The sequence below is a fragment of the Mustela nivalis genome (genome assembly GCF_964662115.1).
Source record: "Mustela nivalis genome assembly, chromosome: 6".
In the NCBI taxonomy this organism is placed as follows: Eukaryota; Metazoa; Chordata; class Mammalia; order Carnivora; family Mustelidae; genus Mustela; species Mustela nivalis.
Window position 1 is genome coordinate 92,611,228 of NC_139025.1, and position 22,864 is coordinate 92,634,091.

Sequence of the window (22,864 nt, forward strand, 5' to 3'; positions counted from 1 at the left end):
TGTGCAAAAGATTTTGATCTTGATGAAATCCCAATGACAAACCAAAAGAGACTCTTAATCTCACGAAACAAACTGAGGGTTGCTGGGGGGTGGGGAGATAGGGTGGCCGGGTTATGGACACTGGGGAGGGTATGTGCTATGGTGAATGCTGCGAAATGTGTATGCCTGATGATTCACAAACCCATACCCCTGGGGCAAATAAGACATTATATGTTAATTTTAAAAGAGAGAGAGAAAGAGGGGACCACCCCAAACAGTTATACAGTTTTTGTTTTTGTTTTGAAAAGTTAAAAATTCCTTAATTTTTTATTCCTGGTACCACTATCACAATTTACAGGGCAATATACCTGATGTAATGAAAAGAAAAAGACAAAGCTACAACAGATAAAAGACCTCAGGAATATACATCTAATTGACACTACATTGTATTAATCAGCAGCTGCACTTTTTGCAAACTGTGGCTATGATAGTCCTGAACAAGAGGGTTTCCTGTTTAAGCTGCAGTAACTTTTCTGACTATGGATCATCGTTCCTCCTGTGGCAGATTTTTACAGTTCCTCTAATGCATTTGGGACAATGGTCTCAAAGTAACCTGCAGCATTCCTAACAATTCCTCACTCTCCCCCCTGCTAAGAACTGTAGCGCCTTTCTTCTGAAAATTTTTTAGACTCTGCAGCTACCATATCCACCACTTCCACCACCAGATCCATAACCACCACCATAGGGACTGCCCGAGCTCCTTCCATCTAAACTGCTTCCCTTCGTGGGTCCATAATTTGATTGCTGTTGTCCTCTATAATTTCCAAAATCATTATAGTTCCCACCACCACCATAGTTACTTCCAAAATTTCCTCTTCATTGTGACCATCATATCCTCCACCACCACCTCCATATCCACCTCCTTGGCTTCCATATCCTAGTCCACCACCACCATAGCCTCCTCTACTACTGTAACCAGGACCACCACCATAGTTGCCACCATCACCTCCAAATCCATTATGTCCACCATCACCTCCCCCATAACTACCTCTGCTGCCACCACCTCCACCACCATGGCCTCCTCTTCCACCAAAGTTTCCACCATGGCCAAAGTTACCACCACCTCCAAAGTTTCCTCCACGACCCATGAAGTTGCCAGACCCACCTCCACAACCTCTTTGTGATGCAGCAGACTGTATTTCTTATTTAGAAAGAGCCTTTTTCACTTCACAATTATGCCCATTAATAGTGTAGTATTTCTGAATAACAACTTTATCAACTGTATCATGGTCATCAAAAGTTAAAAAGGCAAATCCTCTCTTTTTTCCACTCTGCCTATCTTCTATAACTTCTATGGTTTCAATCGTGCCGTACTTTTCAAAGTAGTCTCTCAAATTATATTCTTCTGTATCTTCTTTAATACCACCAACAAAAACTTTCTTCCTGTTAGATGGGCACCAGGCTTTACAGAAACCTCTCTAGAAATGGCTCTTTGGTTCCACGACATGCCGATCAGCCTTGTGTGGTCGGGCACACATTGCTGCATCCACCTCTTCAACACAAGAGTAAGTCACAAAACCAAGACCCCTGGAATGTTTTGTTTGGGGGGTCCCTCATCACCACACAATCTGTAAGTATACCCTATTTTTCAAAATGTTCTCTTAAACTATCATCTGTATCTTCAAAGCTCAAACCACCAGTAAACAGTTATCTCAACTGCTCTGATTCCTTTGGATCATGGCCCTCCTTCCCCCCACAGCAGCGGCGATGGCCGGAGTCAGGCTGGGGGTGACCAGGCAGCAGTTTTACCTCCATTCTGAGACCGGACTCACCTCTTCCAACTCAAGTTCAAGATGGGCAGTTTTGCATGAAAAAGAAAAATAGCAGTAAAACTTGTGTAAAATGGGTGGTTGGACTACATTATCTCTGAAGTCCCTTCCAGCACTAAAATTAAGTTCCATAACAATAATGACCACTGCTGACATTTGTTGAGCACTGGCCCTCAGTGTCCCAGGGACTGTGCTAGGGGCTTTCCACAGATCATGAACAGTAGGACTAGAAGCATGTTACCATGAGACACTTCTCTATTTTAACTCCCCTGATATACAAGGGACATAAACTGGACACAGACTCTTTCTAGAAAATGTCTCTGGTATAAAGGAGAACAGATATGGAAGGCCCTAAGTTATGGGACTTGCTTTATTCCCTGAAATTGGAAGAAGCTGACTCCCGAACACAGTTGTTCCCTAAAGACCGGACGCCTAGAGCTGCTGAGAAGGGCATCAAAACAAAAACTAGAGGGGCGCCTGGGTGGCTCAGTTGGTTGAGTGGCTACCTTCAGTTTGGGTCCGGATCCCAGGGTCCTGGGATCGAGTCCCACATTGGGCTCCCTGCTCAGCAGAGAGCCTGCTTCTCCCTCTACCTCTGCCTGCCGCTCTGCTTGCTTTTGCTATCTCTCTGTCAAATAAATAAATAAAATCTTAAAAAACAAAAAAAACAAAAGCTAGAACCCACGCAACTAGTCCTGTTGGCCCAGGGAATGGCTCCTTGCCAGACTGATGAAGACACAGCATCACACCCCATCAAGAAACCAGGCATGATCTCTGCAGAAATGAACAGCGACAGAAAGTTCAAGAGCATTAGCAGCACTCTGATAGACCTGGAAATCTGAAGGGCCCTGGTAAGAGGGATCTAAAAGTACAGAATGTGGCCAAGCCTAATGTGTAGTCTTGTGGCCACGCGGTCACACTTCAGTGTCCCTACTAGACTGCAGGGTTCTCAGGGACTTTAACGTCTTTTTTAATCTACCCTCAGGGCATAGCATAGTCTAGGACCCGAGGCACAAGAAGCACTTCATAAATATTTAAGGGGAACTATCAGTAACTCATCTTCCCGGAACATATTTATTCCACTTAACTGGGGTGTATCTGTGAAGTCAGAGCTTTCTAAAGTGAGGTCTGGAGACCTCTAGTGGTTGTCTACTGTTACCAGAAGTCAAACTGGAGGACAGAGTGAAAAGGGCCAAACTCTAAGACACAGGGTTCAGTCCTGAGCTGAGTGAGACAAGGGTGTGCAGCCTGTGATAGAGTAAAAAGCTAAAGAAATTTTAAAAGGAGACATTTTTAAAAGTCCAAATAAGATTAAAATGCCATCGGTTTGTCTGGAGGAGACACATCCGAAGAAAGCAATGGTTTCCTAATCATCCATTTTATCCTAGACTACCAGGAAACCTGGTTTGTATCTCCTCAGCATCCCACGAAGTTTTCGGTTTTAGCTAAATATCAATGACTAGTATTCTAAAGCAGATTTGCTGTTTGACAGACTATGAGAGAATAAATTGGAATAATTTTGGAGAGAAAAAAAAATCACCCCTTTATAAACTCTTTGCATGGAAGAGAAGAAGGAAGCATTCATTCTATTCTATATGCAGTATCTTTTCCTCAAAGACCGGCAACGCAGAGGGTCGAACCCGTCATCTGCTATCTCTGAAACTGCAGACCTCATTTCAGTAGAATGTTGGTGATGTCAGAGAGGTACCACTCGCTCAAACTTCTCCTGGGAGTCTCACACTGGAAGGGAAAATCTGTATCTTTTTTCTCAGTAAGGACTCTCTCTGGATTCTGGGCTCTGGAACCACATTGCCTGGATTCCTATCACAGATCAATACTTTACTAATTAAGTAAGCCTAAGTTACTTAAGCTCTCCACATCTGTCCCCTCCTTTATAAAACAGAATAGTCTCATCAAAGCTGTGAAAGTAGATGAACTGTACATTCCAAGAACCTAGTAATGCCACATACCTAGTAAGGAATCAGGACGTATTTGTTAGATATACCAATTAAAAGGCTAAAAAATGACCTAGAATGACCCAAGTAAAGCCAACAAAGATTCGAGGTCGTTAACAAAGGCAACAAGAAAATAGATTTTAGAAAGAGCTTGTGTGATTCTACAATATTGTCTTCAAGTGCAACTTTTTTTCTTGTCTTATTAACTAAAAATCATCACACTCAGTTGAGGTTATGAATATTTAATCTGCCCTAGAGATAGGTAGTTGCTACAGAAGAAATATTTAACCACAAATCCTACTCACTTAAGACCTAGAGAACACAAAGAGAGGACTGTTTTCTATTTTTCTTTACAAAAACTGTTATAATTTTTGCAAACCCTCAAAAACAACTGTGAGCATACTTCTAGGTGTGGACCAAACATTCGTGCAAGGATGAACTTTGGTGGGGGGTAATCATTCATCTTATTATACATAAAGTCCTTTAAAAAATCTATGAGGCCTAGAAAACTTCTAAGTTGTTTAGTCAACTTTATAATGGACATGGGAGTTCAGATCAAATGTAAAAATAAAGGCAGTTGCAAAAATGGGAGATGAGAGTTGAGACATCTCAACAAAGGCAAACTGCTTTATTATATGCATCAGAGAAAATAAAAAGTCCATTTCCCTGAGACACTCACTCCTTTCCCTCATATGGCAGAGGCCGGGGGGTGGAGGGGCAAGCCATCTGCCCATCCAGCTATTTGATCAATTAATATTATTCACAGGGACGACTCCACACTTTGGGAGAAAAATAATTCACACAATGGCTGAAGTGCACCTATCTTTCTGGTTTGGCACTCTACAGGGTCACTGCTTGAGTCAATGTTTTTCTGTTAATTCAGTTTATAATTAGTGCTGGGAGATAATGATTGGAAATAAAACTAGGGCTTATACCCAAAATACACTTATAACCTATTAGTCTAGTTCCTTCTATAGTCACTCTGTCACCAACTATATGATGTTCTATAATAGAAACTGCACATTTGCAAAATGCCCACCCAATGTTGATGTTGCATTATAAAATATCAATGGGGAAAAATCACAGAGATAACTAACAAAGGAAAAAAGAAGCCTTTTTCCATTCAGTGTACCTGTATGTGATGGTCATAGTCAGGAACTCTTTACCAAACTTTGAGTAAAGCACATCTGTAGGTAATAAAACCCATTTAACTTTGTTCAGCAAGATTTAAGAAAGGACAGGCGTTTAAAGGGATGACTGAGGGACGCCTGGGTGGCTCTGTCAGTTAAGCATCTGCCTTAGGCTCAGGTCATTATCCCAGAGTCCCAGGATCCAGCCTAGCATCTCTCCAGCTTGGTGGAGAGCCTACCTCTCCCTCTGCCCCTCCCCCCGCTCACTGCACTCTCTCTCTCGCTCACTTTGCTCTCTCTAATAAATAAAACCTTTACAAAAGTAAAAATAAAGGGATGATTTTAGAACATAAGAAAGTGCTACACAAAGCTACCAAACAATCGTGTGATAACATGACATACAGCAGGAGACAGAGCCAAGGGTGTACCTTCTACAAACACCTTTGGCGAGCAGTATTCTAAAGCCCTCCATAGAACTGGGATTATGGTTCTCAGCAGTGCCCTTGAACCTAGGTATAATGTCCATCTACACCTTTTCAGTGGTTTCCTATACTCCACCTTCCCCACTGGCATTCATCTAGCCAACTTAAAAAATGGAGAGGGAAAAAGAAGGAGTAGGATCAGAGAGAAACAAGAATCTGAATGACAATCAGTTTCAGTGGGGGACAGCGCAGCACACAGTTATTCCAGGCCCTTCTATTACTACGTTCCTGGAAAAGTCAAGTAGATAGCCAAATGCTCTGCTTTTTCAGGAAGGAACTGAGAGTTCTGGTCTTATAGGAAAATAAAAATTCACAGGAAAGGAAAAACCTGGTACTAATGGAAAAATTATAAAATAATTTCTATAATTGCATGTAATTATATAATATTGCAGTCCCTGGCCCCATTTGATTTTTACTTCTCTATCCTTCGATCTTCACAGAACTCTAAGTCACATTCACATGTCGAAGCATAGCTTAGTCATCAATGCTTTGAAACTTGGAGTATTTATTTTAATAATGCTCTATTGTTTTTGAGAAGATAAATAAGCAAGAGGGTCTTTTTCAGCAATAAAGTAGAATGGACCCTGGAATGTATTTGAATGTGCCCAGCCCAAAATGTAGCCTCAATAGCCTGGGGACAGAATTTTGAACTACAAAGTCCAGGACAAGTCATGAAAAACCTGCACAGGACAATGAACCTAGCCAATCGTAACCACATAAACTTACGTTCTTTTTCAGTTATTATCATGCATAATGTTAAGTGGGGAAAAGTTCAAGAAAATATTCTAGAGATATGTTCTCTTATGTAGATATTCATATAATAAGTGTGTATAGATGACTACTCTAAACTGAATTTTACTTCATCACCTGTGATCCTCTAAGTTAGTGCTTGAAATTTCAATGCCTAATAACTAAATGAAATATGTGGACTTTGCCTAGATTCTAATTCAAAAAAACCTAGGTCAAGAGACTATTTCTGAAGGATGAGAAGCCTGAAACAGGCTGGATAACATAGGATGACTAACAACCCCCAAATTAACTACTGTTCATTATAATTATCATTAGGTGTGATCATGGCACCGTGGTCATGGGAGAAGGCATCCACACATGCTAACATATGCAGGGGTAGAATAAGAATTGCTCTAAATATCTCAGCTAAGAAAAAAAAGTTGAATGAAGCAAATGTGGCAAGAGTCTTGATAATTATCAAAACTGGTAACAGGTTTATGGAAGTTCATGCATTAGTTTTTCACAGTTTTGTATAAGTTTGAATCTTTTCATAATTTTTAAGAACATTTAACAAGCATTTATTGTCCAGAAATACCTCTAAAAGGATTCTGTGAAAAGACAAGAAAAAAAAAAAATCTTGCATTACTGAAAAAATTAAGTACAAAAATTATAAAATTGACATTTCTAGATCTATTTTATACAGCTACACAAAATTCCATCTAATATTTTTAATAAAGACTCTGCTCAAATTTTATACTAAATGATGACTCATAATGTTCTCTTCCAAAGCAACAAAATGTTATGGGCCCAAAAGACATGTAAAAACAGGTGTGCCTTTCACAAAAAGCAGTCTTTTCCCTGCTACAAATTTTTAATAAAAACTCACAATATATTTTTCTATCTCAAAGGCTTTTTAAAAATTTTTCCCTTCTTCAGAGAAAGCTATGAGAAACCAGCTCAGCAGAATTTCTGCAAATAATGCAAAGGTGCTTTCTCCCAGCCAAAAGGACGAACGCGGGGTGGAAAAATGAACATTTTCAAGAGCGTTTTGGAAGCTTATTCCAGCTTCCTCTTTGCTCAGCTCTCTTTTTCTCCCCCCACCCCCAAAATCGTCACTTGACTGTCAAAACAACTCTTGCCCATTCTACCTGATCACATTCCAAAGCGGCAGCTTTTCCTGGATTCTCTTCCCAATCACAAGCTGCTCAGAGAGCACCTATCCGGCTGAATGTGATCATCTGCTCCTTCCTTTTTTCCTTTCAGGGCATACTGCTGTCCATCAGGAGAAGTAATTAATGGGCTGATTATGTATGAAAGCGTCATCCCATCAGTTGGCTGTCTGGTTTGAATAGCTCATATCAGCTCTTCATTCATACCAAGGATGCTGCTCCCTGTCCGTAGAGACGCTAAAGTCGTACCTCCTTTGGGCTTTTCTCTCACTAATCACAACCCGGTGTACCGGCACTATGTGTTGCAGACACACAGGGAAGACAGAAGAAACCCCCTCATCCTCAACGAAAAGGCATCCAAAGGACTGAAAAGTTGGTAAAGGGGAGCACCAGGAAAGCAAGAGTGTGCAAGAGAAGAGTCTGATTCCTGGTCGGAATAATTCTTTAAAGCAACTTGATTCGGGGGCATGTGTCATTCTGAAATATGGACAGCAGAACTTTTCCGGAAGGTAAAACCATCTATGCACAGGGTGCGGATTCCTCATTGCTGAAACATTCAATGAATTTTTAATAAGTTCTGAACACTCAAGTTGTCTCTAGTCAGATCAACTGCTGTGATCGGATAAAGACAGGCAAAATTCATCCTCTGTCTCCAGAATTCTATCCAAAGGGAATCTTCGTCTATGGCGTGCTGTCTTAACTAATGCTACAGGATTACCAAGAATACAGATAGAGAGACGCTGCAAAAAATCCAGCACAGTGGTGAACGAACACACGCGAGCGAAGTAGAGAAGGCATTTCAGGTACCGGAGCTTACTATTTCCAGCCAGAATTAGATTACTGAGCTTCAAACACTCCACTGCCAGGTAAGATTTAATTTTATAACATTACTTTATACCCTGACTACCGAAACTAAACCTGGTGCTGCTGTGAACGAGCCAGCAGATTTGAATTTCACTCGAGCCTCCCTTAAGCTCTCTGCAGATTTCAGCCTTCTGAGGTAAACACTTGTTTTTACTTATGCTGCGTAAACCACTCATTCATAACTAGATAAAAACAGCCCCAGAGTCTCACTCATTTTTCACTGGGTATGTCCCATCTTTGTCTTCATTCTTAAGATCCCAATTTTTTTTTTTTTTTATTGAGTAGCTTGGGCAAAAAAAAAAAAAAAATGCGTGAAGAGAGCCCTGAGCAGGGCACAAGAGCCATTCACAGATGTTATATACCAAACATTCAGACGTGATTTGTTTCCCGGGGCACTTGGTAAAACAAAGAAATATTAATGCATTTTTAATATGTCTATCAATGCAAGAGAATAAAGCTCAGTAGCTGATTTTTATCATTACCAAACAAGAAAAGTGGTGATGTCACTCTCATTCACACTAAAGAAAAACAATCTCTGGCAAACTAAGGTCTGGTATAACAGTAGAATGGGGTTAATTTACCCTAATGGTACTGGGCACATTGTTGTACTGGATTAAATAAGGACATTTTTCTGATTTAACAACAGAACAAAAAGGTATCTGGTATCTTAATACCTCAAAAGCTTTAACTCAGATCAATGGTCCAAAGAGCAAAATGTAAAGAACTACTGGGGCCATCAAAGAATTGTAAAGAGTACAAGTGCCTTTTAGAAATTCCCTAGAAATCACCCCATAATGAGACTTCTAGAGAGACTGTCATACATATTAAAAAGAAAAAGCAGAAAAGATTGAATTTTCATTCCCTAACATAGATTTTTATCCAAAATTCAACTGTATTAGTTTGCATATAAATTCAATAGGAAAAGTTCAAAGCTTAATCTGTTCACAAAGAAGCCCTAAAATAAATAATACATTTCTAATATCTTAGAAGACAAGAGATAAAGGAAACAATAAAAGTGTGATTCCAAATTACACTTAACAATAGAGATCATCTGATAATACAAGGAAAGTTATCAGAAGTAATTATTCAGTACCTATCTAAAAAAAAGCAGTTTAAAATTCTTCTCTTCCATTTCACTAAATTCTTTCCTTTTTTCAAAGCCTAATTAATAAAGTGAATTACATGATCCTTTGACTTTTCAAAACAGTCCATAAAGAACCTTAAGTATCATCTTCTGCATCTGAATTCATTACAGACGTTTACTTATCATTTTCCTGTACCAAAGCAGCAACTTACATGCAATCAGTGATGGTATAATGTACCCATTTGCCTCAGAGAAAAATCTTTATCTCAAAATTTCAAAATACTTTCTTTGTATACCAGCCCTAAGTTAGAAGTACTGTTTTCTTACCTACATCTGGACTTACCTGAAATCTTAAGGATTCTTTTCATCTTTTTTTTATTATGATATCATATTTGATAAACAGACATGCTTTGAAAATGGGCTTATAAGTGAAAATGACACTGTTTCAACTCAATAATGAAGGAGTCTTTTTTTTTTTTTTTAATTAACTTGGGCAAAAAATGAGATTCACAATAGTATGCTCAAACAATTTGCTTCCAATAAGTAGAACTGAAGGGGGCATAAAATTATACTCATGAAGTCTTCCAGATTTTATTTACTCACTGGAATGTACACCAGTTTGAGGACTCTGCTTCTATGACTTCTGAGGACAATGACGGACGGACACTACACCTCCTCCCCTGAGGCCTGTGTCAGTATCTGTCCCAGTTTTTCTTTTCTATTAAATCAAGATATTTTCTCTATAATATTGCATTTGGAATAATAATTACTGAGGTTTAAATAACAGCTTTCTAAAAAAATAAAACACACACACATTCTATCAACCTGGAATAACCTACATTTTCCTCTTCATTTTAGTGAAAAAAAAATTAACTACTTTTTAACAAATCATTTGTTAATGATGTGCTGAAATGCTGAAAATTGTTTCAAAATCAGCATCTCATGAGTACACATGGATAAGGAATTTTATGCTTACACCTGAAGATTTGGTTTATTTATAGGAGTTCTTTCCTTGTGTTGATAGACTGAACAATTAAAGAGATTTTGAACATTCTTGGGAATTATCCAGTGATTGCCTAATTGCTTCTGTAATTCAACATGTATTTCATGTCTACATATTTTATGAAAGTATACTTTAAGGTAACATAATTGTGTAATATTGGATTCTTGTCATAGAGATGGAGCAAATATCATCGCTACAATGGTCTTACAATGGTATCTGTGACTCTATCCATAGATTCTGCTCACTTCAAATCATCCAAAAGTTATAAACTTTTGGCTTAAGCCATGAGAAAATAAAAGTAGTTATACAGGTCAAAATAAAGTATATTCATTTAGTGTCTTTGTTGACCTTTTTCAGACCAGCATGTCATCTTTGTCTGAAATAACAAGCAACATAATTTTGCATATGAAGTTAGAAATAGACCTAAAATTCATTTTTTCAGTGTAACATTTAACTTAAAGAGACTGGCATGACATAATATTTTTAACTCAGTTTTTTTAAAAAGTACTGATACTTGCATTATTATAACTCTCAAATTTTGACTTAGAATTTTTGAAAAAATTTCTCTTGTTCCAGTATAATGGTAAAGTTTTTCAAGCTAAGTCAAAAGGGTATTTCAACTAGCCAGTACATTTCTTCCTCATCGTGGTTAATTTTCTTTATGAAATGATCAAACTTGAATACGGATGATGGTTCATCATGGAGATTCATCTCCTCTCCAGCTTCTTCCTGCTGAGAGAGAATAATCTTTGGTTTGTGACATCACAGTCTGTAGCTGGGGAAGTGGCTGTGATATCAAACAGATGATTATATCCTTTCAGTGTGAACCAGCTACAAAAGAGACACGAGCACTGTCATTTCAAGTCAAGTCACAGAGACACTAAAGAGATGCACGACAGGAGCCGAATTAGAGAAGGATGCTCTCATTGCATCTGTCACTTTCACAGCATCAACTATTAAAGATAAAAGTGCCATTTCACAGCTTACTGCATTAATAATTTAAAAGAGAGTAAACATCGTGTTAATAAAACTCACAGATAAAATGGAAGGAAGGAAAGTACCAGTAAGCAACCAGACAATAATGGAAAAGGAACGTAAGAGAACAGAGGAATCTATGCAAAATTTCACCCTGGTCTCCAGAGAAATACTGCTACTACTCTTAAAATGGAAATGAAGTGCTCCAAATGAGAAGGGACTCCTAAGTTATACAGTAATCCCATGACATAAATTAATTAGTGTATAGCATATAAACTAGTATGATAACATGGGGGCAGGGAGGGGTTGGTGAGCATCCTTTTAAGAAAAACAACTCATAAAATAAAAAGAGTATCTCTTTAATAAGCAGAATCACTGTGTTCTATCAAACTCTTCAAAAATTTGCAAAAATAAAAAGAAGTTGGGACTTAGAGCTCAACAAAGAAGACAGCATGAGAGCTCCTCTTAACACGGCACATACATAGACCATCTCTCCTCTACTTCTTACGCCACTCTGGCTGCAAAGGACAAAGCAAAACCACCAGTCCTTCTGCACTGAACACTTGTCGTTTATTCCTTGATGAGGTGCAATAGCCCTGATACAAAACAGCAGTCATTTGTCTTAGTCTCCTAGTAAAGATATTTTTTACATAACTCCACGAATAATTACAAGCCAAATGGACATTTGTTGTCTACAGTTGCAGTCTGCTTCAAAAATGGTGTATTCAAGAATTACTAAAGCATTTCCCCAGTCCTGTGTACTGGTTAATGACTCCCAGTTGATTGTCAACAGTTGTTTGGAGATCCTGCCATCCCCCATGTTTCACATGGCATTGGAGGCATTCGTGAAATAACGCAAGAATCCAGATCAGTCAGAAAACATTACCACTTTTATAGACCTAAGGCTTCAGGTTACACTGCTGTCGTCAGAATATATACGCCTTCCAATTTACTGCTTATCAGTATATTGATGTTGCATCGAATCACAACTTTGAGTAGCAAAATCTATTCCCTTGAGTAGCAAAATCTATTCCCAGTTCAATTATCCCAAAAAAAATCTTTAGCTGTTTCTAGAACTTTCTTGGTACAATAGCTTAAATCTGCTGGTTGGTGCATAACCTAAATCTATCAGGCTTAGTACATGACGTGGTTCCACTCTAATTCTTCACCAACTGCATGCCTTCCTATGTGTTGCAGGGACGCACTCCTCTGCATGCAGTAATTGGGGGTAACCTGTGGTGATACGTATAGAAGAGCTGTCTAGGAACTTTCACAGCACTTCTGGTCCCACTTTTGTTTTAAGGGGGGAGGGGCAGAAAAAAAGGGAGAAACTTAAGCAGTCTCCATGCCCAGCATGGAGCCAACCTCATGACCCTGAGATCATGACCTGATCTTAAATCAAAAGTCGGATGCTTAACCGATTGAGCCACCCAGGTGCCCCTAATAATACCTCTTTTTTTTTTTAACATTCTGTTTAATTGTATTGAAAACCCATTTATGTACCTATCTTGCCTATTAAAGTCTTCATCCTTGTGGGTGAGAGCCTCAAAAATGAGGACCGCATCTCGCTCATGCTTTATTTCCAAGCACGGGACTAGTTATCCATAGTTGTGTTAAAATGAATGTGAAAATGTCTCTTAAGACATTCTCAGGTACAAGCTCATCAAAAAGGTGGAAGAATGGGGATTCTAGAATATACCCCAGCTTCATTGGTAATGAGAAAATGGGACAAATATGGGAAAGTCTCAAGGAGGGGGAACTTTTTGGAGAAGTAATGCTGAACTAACAGCTATAAATAGACCAGCCCAGTCAAGTATACCATAGGATATCATGAGGTTACATATATGGGATAGGAAATTTGCTCCCTTAGACTTCTGATGCATTTGATACATGGAAGTCACATTTGCCAAACCATCTTGTGATGCAGAACTTCAATTGTCCAAAAGGATCTAAATAGGCCTTGCTTTTGAAAAGTGATTACAGAAGGATGTGGACAAGCATTTTGCAAGAGAAACTGAAAGGATACTAACTACAGCCAGCTTTCTGATTCATTCAAAGATAAGAGTGGGGGAAGTGCCATACTTAAATATTTTACATTTATTCTGTGTTCTATGTGAGGAATAAATCTATGCAAGTATCTAAGTCAAATTTCCTTTGAGTTTGAAAGCCACAGTATCATCAGACTTATCTGTTAAATCTGTGTCAACAATGGTGATCTCTTTCAAAGCAGGCATAAAGGCTAAAGCCTATGCTGCACATTTTCCTTTATGATAGAATTCAAGGTAAGAAGGTATTCAAGCAGGCCAGCATTGCTCTAGAATTCATCAACATGTGGATTGGGGGTAGAGTCAGCTACACTCCCTAGAAATGCTCAGGACACATGGACGAACGCCTTTATTGAGGCTGTTTTGATGTACACAGCTCAAGATTTTTTGAGCTTCGACATCCTATTTTTTTTTTTTTTAGCAGTATTACATTGTTTCAGACAAGATCTTAGGTAAAATGTCAAAACATAAAATACATAAAAGCAAGACAAAGAGCACATAAAACCTGGTTGGGTCCAGATAGAAAGCACAGAACCCCACTAGCTAGAAGACCCCTTTTCATGCCTTCTCTCCTGTACTCTCCCCTCTCTATACGTCTTGGAACAGCTCCTAAAGCTTATTTGTTGTAATTGTTCTGCCACCTAGAGGATCTACAAAGGTATTCTCTATTTTAACACATTTGATTCTACACAGACATTGCCAAGTAGTCTAACACCGGTCTGAGTTATGTCAAGCAATAGCTTTTTCTGGCCCAAGTGGGCACAGGCTGCCAAACACGGCTGCTCAGACATGCAGAATGCTACTCCATTATTCTGTTGTCTCAACAATGACCAAGCAACCAAGACCTAGAATTCAAATAAATTACAAGTACATAAACAAGGATTAAACATCTGTAATCTGGGGCACCTGGCTGGCTCAGTGAGTAGAGCATGTGACTCTTGAACTCTGGGTTGTGAGTTTGAACCCCTCAACTGCACGTAGAGTTTACTTAAAAAAAATAAATAAAATGAATAAAATATATTCATTCTCCTATTCCTTAAAATAATAAAAAATAAACATGTATAGTTTGAGTTAGACTATTAAAGACAGTTAAATCATAACATATGCAGTCAAGAAGTAAGGCATGGAAATGAAACACAAATTTGTCAAAATAGAAGTCACAACTCAGTGTGCGAAATCAACAGAATTTTACTGCTGGAAATACCAAGAGGGTCTCCCCTCTTCATAATATTCTTTCACCTATAATATTATGTCAAACATTTTAGTTGCTTTTAGTTGATTATAGGTTTGTGGACTCTTTTTTTCCCCCCCCTAAGATTTTATTTATTTATTTATTTATTTATTTGACAGAGAGGTCACAAGTAGGCAGAGAGGCAGGCAGAGAGAGAGGGAGAAGCAGGCTCCCCACCGAGCAGAGAGTCCGATGTGGGACTCGATCCCAGGACCCTAGGATAATGACCCGAGCCAAAGGCAGAGGCTTTAACCCACTGAGCCACCCAGGTGCCCCAGATTTGTGGACTCTTATAATTTACTTGACTTTGAGAGTGAGACAGAGCTCAAGTATTAGGAACTATACACCACTAAATGTTATATCTAACAGGATATATTGATAAAGCAACTTTTTTCTTTGTTAAGAGGAAATATTTTCTATCCCCCCAACACATGCAGTTATGGTGACCTACTGATTATGTAATTTGTTTCTACTCATTGAGCATCTCCAGCACTATTCCTTATTTACTTAGGAATTTTTTTACTAGGAATTTTTCAAACAAATGACCAACACCCATGTACTCACCACCTAGTTTCAACAAGGATCAATTTTTGCCACTTTTTCATCTTTTTTTTTTATGACCCCTCCATAAACAGGTCTGGGAAGAAAAACAACTTTATAACTTTATTCCTTGAGATTACTAGGTCAGGAGCCAATTATAATGTATATATCTTTACTAAGATTTGTAAGTCAGGAGAGGGAAATTTTGTGGTTATAATTATACAACTATCTTCATTACAAATATTTTATGTTAGCATAAATACCAAGACAAAGACATTTTTTAAAAATATGTACCCTTCCTATCTCAGACGCCCAGCCAAACTTTTGAAACAAATGTCCTAGACAATAGAATGACAGGCTAATTTCTTTTCCCACATCATCTCTACTCCCTCTCTGTGCCAACTTCCTGTGGCGAACTGACATCCTACATGGAAGTAAAATAATCAATATTACAGGGTCTCTTGAGAAGAAAACCAATTCTCACCAGTGATTTCTCATGTAGCAAAGACATACCTAAACTCATGGTTACAAAGGTACAAACATTACAGCAAGGTTAACATCTTGTAAAATAAATAAATAAATATGTATTTTGGGTTCAAGTTGGTACCCAAGAGCTAGGAAAGTTAAAAATGTGCATGACCTCACTGTGAGGGCAGCCAGAAAAAATCACCCACTCTCCTTTTTAGAAACAAAATCAACAAAAATCACAACAATAACTATATATAAAGGGAACCCAGAGGCTGGACTCTTTACAGTGAGACAGGAAAGTGTGCCTTCAGAGTAAGAGTGGAGAATGAACTCCAATATGGTCACCTTAAAAGATAGGGTTTCTCAGACACTCCATCACAGAAAGGTCATCTGATGGACAGCCAACAAATGCTAGAGACAGATTCCAATAAACCTCCCCTCATCTTCATTCATAAGCACATAAACCACTGCATATCATGGTAGTTTCCAATTTCATAGGTTCACATTCTTTCAGAAGGAGGCTATGACCGCATACCGAGAGTCCGGCTGATGGAGCCCAACCCAGTGGCCTCAAGGAGCACAATTCCCATGTTCGCTCTCCCTCAAGGACAGTATGAAGGAGAAGGAAATTGTTCCACAGGCAGAGACCCAGCACAAACCGGCATTCCAGACAGATTGGACTGGTAGTATTTCCTGAGCACCCCTGAACGTGTTGTGGTACCAGACTATTTAAAAATTGGAAGCAGTGCTCGCTTCGGCAGCACATATATTAAAACTGGAACGATACAGAGAAGATTAGCATGGCCCCTGCACAAGGATGACACGCAAATTCGTGAAGCGTTCCATATTTTTTTATCCGAGGCGCGATTATTGCTAAAAATTGGAAGCAAATATTGAAATAAAAATTAAATTATACATATTGGTCTCTAAAGAGTCTGAGAAAAACAGACATCAGCCTGTCTACTCCTTTCCCATGGTTCCTACACCCAAGGAACATTAGAAGGCTAGAACTCACAAACATGAAGACCAGTGGAGTAATACTTTCACCCTGAAGCCCCCATTTTAACAAGAGCAAATGTGAAAAAAAGGTAGAAGAAAGAGGTAAGAGTCCATGTCGGGTCAGAGTAGGGAGTAGGAGTAGCAGAACAAGGTGGACCAAACAGTACATGATAGGGCAGACCTTTTGGCTTATACAGCCCTCCAGGCCTCCAGATTGCTTTTTCATCCTACATGAGCCTGTTTAGGAAGGTCTATATACTTGAGAATATCCACATTTTTTTTTAACTCTGAAAAAGTCATCTCTACTTCCTCTCTGCATAACAATCTGACTATAGTTTACCCCAAAGGACACAACACTAAGGGAATTGACTCTCAAATTCTCCTCCAAAATAAAAATTGAACGCATTGGGGGCGTCTACTGCTATGACCCAAATACCACACTGTCCATGAACATAGAGAAAAGAGACTTATCTGAGCCACTCACCTCCAAGGAGCTGCAGCTTTGTTAAAACCCAACCTATAGGAGTTTTACTGTTCCCATCTGAAAAGTGAAAAGACTTGGACCAAATGCTATATAAGATTGTTTTCAGAGAGTGCATTCTATGCTGCCTTTTGAGGACTGAGGAGAAAAAGACACCCAAGATTCAGAACTCACCAACTTCAATCAACTAACAGCAGTTAATTTGGCATGCTAAGGAATCTTAAAAGGCACACACAGAGGACAACAGGGACCTTAGTGATCAGGAAAAAAAGCAATTTCATGTGGCTGTATATTTTCCTTATGAAAACTGCTGGTCAGTAGAGCAGGACAATCCAAGAAATTATAAACTGGAATTAGAAGAAACCATTCAGATGAACACTAACTTGCTCTAGCTAGGAATTCATTATGTGATGATAGTTGATTCTCTGGGTTTTTTGTAGGTTTTGCTTTTAATTCTCTGGCTTTCAAAACAAGAAACAACTCACTTTTTCACTATGATTTTGCGTATTGGGGGAAAAAAAAGCTTAAAGATAACAGGGAAGAAAATACAAGATATTCTAGCTGAATTAGTACTTTTTTTAAACAACACTATAGTAAACTAGCATGGCTCACAGCAACCAGGCACAAAGGAGAGGAGGTACCAGGATATCAAACACGTAGAGCTAAAGATACAGGATTTTATAGTTACATCAGGAGCAGCAAAATTCTTATTTGGAAATTATACTGTATGGTTAACAGACAGGCACACTCCTACATGGAGTGGATTTAATAATATCTTTCTGTTAGCAGCATACCCTTCAAGTACCCGTGCACTGGGAATGCTGTAAATTGACAAGATCTTACCAAGTAGCCTGTTCTAAAAATGATTTCACTTTGCCTGTCGCTTTACTTCTATAAGGGTACCCTGGTATACAGTCCTAAACACGAACACCCCAATGGACTCCCTCCCAAACAACATTCCCGCCAAGCTCTCCTGCTGTGGCCTTGTGGCCATACATGACATGAGCACAAGGTACGAATACTAAATGTACAAGAATAGGTTTCCTGGGAGCAGTACCAGGAGAGCAGGCAAAGCAGAAATTAGTACATAAAAGCCTCGGGCATTACAGTACTTGGTCAAGTGCCTAAATGGGAAAGAATAGAGAATAAAGAAGCAGAGGTCTAAAGATAAAACTTGCTCCACAACCTGGCCCATTTCTCATCACCTCTGTACAGAGAGCCCCAAACTACTTCCTGCTCTAAGTCAAGGTGTGGGTAATTTCCTTAGCTCGTTCCCAAATCGCATTTATACCAAATGCCAGTTAAATCTTCAAGGATAGTATAAAAACTACTAACTTGAAATATCACTGATACATTTATCTCCTACAGTTAAATCTAGCCAACCCTAAAAACTTAGTTATCACTAGAGCCTTCAATCAAAACTCATAAAATAAAAAGACTAACCTGGGATTCAGAAACACTTTGCAAGTTAAGTACTCTCTACATTACTATCAGAATCATCAAATAGCAAAAATGCTCAGTGGGCTACTGAGGTTCAACTGGGTTTATGTATGCCTATACATCACAACTTCTATGGCATCTCCAAGCCCTGGCATCAATCCCTCTTTTTTTTTTTTTTTTCCTCAGAATTATGGGGAGAAGATATCTAAATAAGAAATCCAATAGGTAATGTGAAAAATATTAACACTAGTGATGCCTTGACATGTTTCCGCATATAAAGCAGATGAATTTCATTTACACTTACACAGCATATAGAGTTTAACACAAAGTATCTTTTTTGCTTGAGCTAATAATTAACAGTCAAGGAAAACTCACTTCTATATTAGAGCTCCTGAGTACCTCTGTCATAATACAAGTCAGAGAGATGAAATGAATCCATATTTTGTTTTCCAGATTTTTCAGTTTAAATGACACACGCAGCTAGTGACAAGGGTAATGTTTCCATTGTCATAACCAGACCAAAAGGTGTCAAACTATCCAACAAAGATAATTTTTTAAAAGTAGCCAAAGGGGTGTGTCTATGTGTTGTGTGTTTTGTTCTTTGTTTTACTACAAAGTGAGGGCAGGGGGAAATAATTATTCCCAAACTATGAAACAACTCATTTTCTACACAATCTACCAGTAGAACACAGCCAACTGTGGGCAGGAAGCAAGAGTTCAGCATAAAGAGTAATAATGGGTTTTGGAATCAGACTGATAGAAATTCATAGTACAGTTCCATCATATATTAATTATGTGACATCAGGCAAGCTATCTAACTTCCTTGAGTTTAATTTGCCTCCTCTATAAAATTGTCTAATACTGGGGCGCCTGGGTGACTCAGTGGGTTAAAGCCTCTGCCTTAGGCTCAGGTCATGATCCCAGGGTCCTGGGATTGAGCCCCACATCGGGGTCTCTGCTCGGCAGAGAGCCTGCTTCCCTTCCTTCTCTCTCTGCCTGCCTCTCCACGTGCTTGTGATCTCTGTCTGTCAAATAAATAAATAAAAATAGTTCTTTAAAAAAATTGTCTAATACTGACCTTGCAAGGTTACTTTGAAATTAAAATGTTATACTTAAAGTAGCAAATACCCAGTCGGGGCTCTATAAATAAGAACAACTATAACACATTTGTTTGTGCCTATACCTCATCAACCCCTACTCCCCAAATTAAGATAGTTACTGTTATTCAGCCTAATACAAAAGTTGGCCTTGATTTATTTCCCAACAATGTTGCCTTCTCCATTGCAAACTACTACCATATCACTCCCTCTCCATTTGGGCCCCACCCAACCAACCCCCTCCACTCTGATGACCCCAAGAATTAGAAATTCTGTCCCTGGGGGAGGAAGGCAGGAGAAAAAGGAGGAAATTAAAGTATTTCTGAGAACAGCTCATTATTAAATCTGTTCTGGAGCAACACAATAATATAGTTAAAAAGCCAAATCTCAGTTCCAAAGGTGAAATGCAATTTGACTATTAAATCACTGCCATAGAAGTCACTTGGAATGTAACTAATCATACACATACACACACACACACACACACACACACACACACACACACACATACTCACACAGGCACCTTCTTACTCAGTAGCCAACAAACACTATACGATAAAATAAGCATTTTGTAACTGATTAATGAGGAAGAAATTAAAGTCAATAACTGATGTTTTACCTTGTTTCACAAATGTAACTTCATTAACCCTATTTGTTTAATATAAATACATTTATTCTTCAAAAAAATGAACATAAGAGTCAATGACACAGAAATAACATCATTTATCATTTTCACTTATATACACATTTATAGCTCTGCAAGAAACCATAAATGAAAAAGGTCAAGTAAGTGTATGGTCATTACAGCTTGACCTCTTGTCTCAGGCAATTCTTGGCCTTATTCTTAGAGAGCTGGCTCCCCCAAACCTTTAGAGAGAAACAAGGTATTTGCATAGCCTCAAAATATTTCCCCCAAAATATTTATTATTTACTGTCATTGCCTTAATTTATACCCAAAATTCCTTGACATTCCTCCCTCTAGTAGGTAAAGCTTAATCCCCACCCCCTTGCGTATGAGTAGGAGCAAGTCACTCCCTTCCAGTGAAGATAATGGCAACTAACTACAACTGGAGAAACTTGGCAGATATCATCATAATCAAATGATCGAAGTTAATATTGTTAGTAAGAAGTCATGTTTATATCACATGTCCATTGATGTGACCCAACAAGAAAGGCCCATCATCATCAGCCCCCAAAATCTGTAACTTCCACCACCAAACCATGAGACAATATCAGAAGGACCCAAATTGAGGGACATCCTATGAAATACCTAAGCACTATTCCTCAAAGTGTCAAGTCCAGGTAAGACTGAGAAACTTACAAATTAGCAGAAACTAATCAGTTAAATAAATGCAGTGTGGTATCCAAAGTTGGAACAGAAAAAGAACACCAGTTGGGGAGGGGGTAACTGAAAAAATTCAAAGTCCATAATATAACAATGTTAATTTCTTATTTTTGATAGATATACTATGGTTACATAACATAATAACATTAAGAGAAGCTAGATGAAGAGTATATGGAACACTGCACTATCTTTGCAATTCTTCTCTAAAATCTAAGAAGTATTAGAAAATAAAATGTTCAGGGCACCTGGGTGGCTCAGTTGGTTAAGCAACTGCCTTCGGCTCAGGTCATGATCCCAGGCTCCTGGGATGGAGCCCCACATTGGGCTCCTTGCTCAGTGGGGAGCCTGCTTCTCCCCTTCCCTCTGCTGCTCTGCCTGCCTGTGTCTCTCACTCTCTCTGTCAAACGAATAAATAGAATCTTTAAAAGAAAGAAAGAAAGAAAGGAAAATGCTCAAAAAATAAATAATTGGTCCTTAATGTCACTTAGTAGTAAATGAATCCATTTACAAGATATTCTGCAACTTGACCACCTTTCTCACTTGTTGGAACAGATTCAGGTCAGGCTACAAAACGAGGTGCTTTTCACTGAGGACCATCTTCTTAAGACTTCAGGACTTAAAAAGGAGACAACTCTAAGAGCAGATGCACCACATCACACCAAAAACCGCACACAACAGCTTACTCATCCATTCTGCAAGCTTTATATCTGTGAACTGTGTGCTATGCCATATGCTAAGGATAAAAAGATCTACCCTCAACAGACATACCATTCTCCAAACAGCAGAACGCCCAAAAGCCCAGGGGCCTAATTATCTGACAGATGTGACTCACGTTTCTGCCACTGTGGAGGCAGAAATTCATGATAACAAACTTAGCATTCTATTAATTTTGGTTATTCCCAGTCATTCATGATAACCTCAAATAGCACTATAAATTTTTATAAAGACTAAACTCTTTATAAATAGAAAGCAATGGGGCACCTGGGTGGCTCAGGAAATTAAGCATCTGGATTTGGCTTAGGTCATAAGGTCCTGGGGTTGAGACCCACTGGGTTACCCAGTGAGCAGGGAGTCTCCTTGCCCCTCTGTCCCTCCACTCACTGATGCTCTCTCACTCTAACAAATCTTTAAAAGAAAACAAAAACAAAAACAAAAAACCCAGAAGGCAGAAATCTTTCTATAACCACAGAATTTGAAAGGTAGATACTAAAACCACATAAGTTATCTACCTAGCTAGCGAGTAGTAAATGAAGAGATGAAGAAAACAATTAAGCTTTCTAAAACTTCATGATTTTAAAAGACCAGAGGCAACATTCAAGGGACAGTAGTGACGCAGAGGCTCCCTACCAAGTTTTTTTCACAAGTGCCAAGTAAACCTCTGAGAGGCAGGTTTAATCTCCAGAAGAATGCTCACCACAGAGCAGTATGTGGACACCCTCACTGTTCCATCGAAAACATACGGCACACTCAGTCACGACATCAGCAGGACACGCTGATATTTCATTTACATCAATTCTACTCTTAGCTAAGAATTCGGAGACCAATAGAGTATCTTCATATCAAGTCCTGCGAAGGCATCCTTTCCATTCCATTTCAGGTACGACGACACACTGGGAACACATGATGGAGTATCCTACAGGTGTTTAATCTTTTGAGGATACTACCTTTTGCTCAGAAAAGGTACATTTAAACGGTTTTTATTTTTCATCTAAAATATCCAATTCATTTATGACATTGGCTTTTCTCTTGCTTCAACAATGTTGGATGGAATAGACCCTAGGATGATTAGCTTTTCTCCCCCGTCACACTTACATAGCATATTCTACCCCAACAGTTTGCCTTTCTTCGCCTGTAAAATAATTGACTTTGGTATAGCACTTTACAATTCTTCAAATAATTATCCATGACCCTCACAACCACCCTGTACTAAAAAGCAAGGCTGGTATTATTTCTAATTCACAGCTTTTAAATGAAAAAAAATTTTTAAAGGTTTCAAGAGTTTCACTCCTTTAAGAACGT

At 38.7% G+C, this 22,864-nt stretch overlaps 2 protein-coding genes and 1 pseudogene across 4 annotated transcripts in view; 1 reads left to right on the top strand and 2 right to left on the bottom strand.

Moving 5' to 3' along the window:
- The window catches only part of AVEN (apoptosis and caspase activation inhibitor), a 172,838-nt gene that overhangs the window by 98,093 nt on the left and 51,881 nt on the right, over positions 1-22,864 (bottom strand). The window lies entirely within an intron of this gene.
- LOC309866196 (heterogeneous nuclear ribonucleoprotein A3 pseudogene) lies at positions 632-1,794 on the bottom strand (annotated as a pseudogene). The gene has a single exon. The product of its transcript is annotated as a heterogeneous nuclear ribonucleoprotein A3 pseudogene (transcript).
- Positions 7,912-22,864, top strand: part of CHRM5 (cholinergic receptor muscarinic 5) — an 83,582-nt gene continuing 68,629 nt past the window's right edge. Inside the window, exon 1 of the mRNA XM_082736751.1 lies at positions 7,912-8,139. The gene's annotated coding sequence lies outside the window, so the exon portion shown is untranslated. The remainder of the gene's footprint in view (positions 8,140-22,864) is intronic.